A 2500-nucleotide genomic window follows, 5' to 3' on the forward strand; every position below is an offset into this window, starting at 1 on the left:
TTAACATGAATAGAAGGAGGGAGAGGGACAGGGAGAGAGAAAGGGAGAGAGAGGGAAAGAGAGAGAGAGAGAGAGAGGGAGGGAGAAAGAGAGAGAGAGAGGAAGAGGGAGAAAGAAGGAGAGAGAGAACAGACAGAAAAATATGGCGAGAAGAGGGGAGGTGATAAAACTGACATGAAAATTTTAGAGGAAAAGAAAACAGAACAAAACAGCGCGACTAAGAAAAGAAATTGAGATGCGAGGGGAGAAGTGTGAGCAGAGTGTGAAAGCGAGAAGAGAAGCCTCGCGGAAGGGGACTGGCAGAATAATGGACAGACAAACAGACTCGGAGACAGAGATGGACAGACAGTCAGACAGGCAGGCAAAGAGCGAAACAGATCGAGGGAGAGACATCACCTGAGTAGCGCAGGACGCTCCTATTTCGCTTCAGAATTAGATTTGCTCCTTTGTTAGTAATGGCAAGGCCAATTATACTACTAATTCCAATGACAATGATAATGGCAGTGTTGATACTGATGATCATGCCAAAATTCTAAGTATATGGTAATAGTAGAAGGTTATAATGATAACACATCAGGATTATTAATATCATGATCACAGAAATACGAAACAACAATAATGATCTTAATGTTAATGTCAATAATCGTGATAGTAATAGCAATAATGAAAATGAAATCATTAATTAAAAATCGCAGAAAAAATCATTATAACATTAATGTTAATGATCTGTCAAAGTGCAAACAGAACAACGAAGTTAATAACAGTAAGGATGACAGCGCCTTCGCAAACAAACGTTAGGAGAATTCCAACAGATTTGGACTACATCGCGGGCGCCGCTAGAGTCCGCTGCGGCATCTTGACCTGTGGACAATATTTTTACCAAAGAAGATGCAGACGTCAGCTTCTTTTCTGTTTGTCTTGTACAGCCATCACTGTCCATCATGCCTCTCCTTTTGAGTTAGTCTTTCAGTCTGAACTACGAGACTTCAGGACGCTCTCGCCTGAAGGAGCAGGAATCCCCCGAAGGCTTCCTGATCTACGTCGGCTCACTCGAGGCTCGTCTGTGTCCGTGTGATGGGTCAGGCAGTCGGGGCGAGGTCAGTCCAAACCTTCTGGGCACTGGATGATAAATCAGCTGAAACTGAACCAGCACTCTGGCTGTGTGGAAAATCTAGGAGTTATCAGTAACTCGGGATCGTCAAATGCACTCTTCATCATCCCACGGAATCGAACCTTCCAGGGGCTCTGGAGGGACGTCGTCATTCTAGATTACCTCAAGTATATATCTGAACGTGTGACGGACTTGCCTACAGAGGCATAGTTCGCTTTAAACACAAAAGGATATCAAACCGTGAATCCATCGAATATAGTATGGCTCCTTGCAATGGCAAGCAGACAAGACTTTCCTTTCTGTCCTCACTCGGGAACTACCTTCCCTATGGAAAATGAACCTCAAGAGAATATAAATCATGCATCCTTTTTTAGTTCAATCTCTGGGTATGGAGCTTTCATTCATTATGTCAAATTTCAGGACTAAAGCCTTTAACTTGACTGAAGAAATATTTAGCATTCCTTAAGCAATGCAGACCTTTGAATAATTATCGCTATTATACTAATTGCTAGATAAGAACTTTTTACTTGGTAGTTCCAGGTCGGGCGTTATCCCCTGCCAAGGCTTCTCCGTGTCATGGAATGGTCACAACACTATCAGGATAGACTATAAAAGTTAGACTGAGCTGTAGTCAAGGAGGGATGTCAGTGTCCGCCATAGTTATGTCACTATGATTCCCTTAGCAATTTTCGCAAGGCAAATGAGAATCTATTTATAAAACTTTTATCTTGAGAAGGGAGCGAGTTATCCCTCTCCTAACTCCAGGAAAAAGGATTGCCGCAAGACAGCAGGTTCCTTATGTTGCTGTAAGTGGAAACGCCGACATGTACGCTCCCCTAGTTTGGATGGCTCTATGCTTCCTATCTCCATCTATTTGCATATGCTCATGGCCATTTACCACCTTCATCTTATAAGAGTAACACTATGCAAACATGACTACAGATGTTCTGTGGGACTGCCTGGTTTATGACTAACAATTAGCCTTGAGCATAAAAGCATTGCTAGGTCTGGGGCTTTCATCAAATCCACCGGAGCGAGGATGTCATGAAATCCACAAGTGTACCACTTGAAAGGTGGGGCAGTCTCATTTGACCATCTTGGGCATTAAGCAGTTCAGAAGTAATTCCAGGAATCCAAAATCTTGTTCAGCTGCACCTTTCATTCTATGCTCATTTCATATGGAAGTAGAGCTCTATCATTTTGGCTGAATGGCGTGTGGCATAAAATCGAACTCGAACACACTTCCTTTACTTTTGCCCTAAACAAGTTAAAGGTCTTAGATGATGCTTTAACTTGAGGCCTATACACTGACTTTATTTGTTTAAACTGCCAAGATAGTATTTAGCAGATTCATATCATTCAAATCACTATGAAAGTTTTTTTGTGGTC

The sequence above is a fragment of the Penaeus vannamei genome, chromosome 5 (genome assembly GCF_042767895.1).
Source record: "Penaeus vannamei isolate JL-2024 chromosome 5, ASM4276789v1, whole genome shotgun sequence".
Taxonomy (NCBI): domain Eukaryota; kingdom Metazoa; phylum Arthropoda; class Malacostraca; order Decapoda; family Penaeidae; genus Penaeus; species Penaeus vannamei.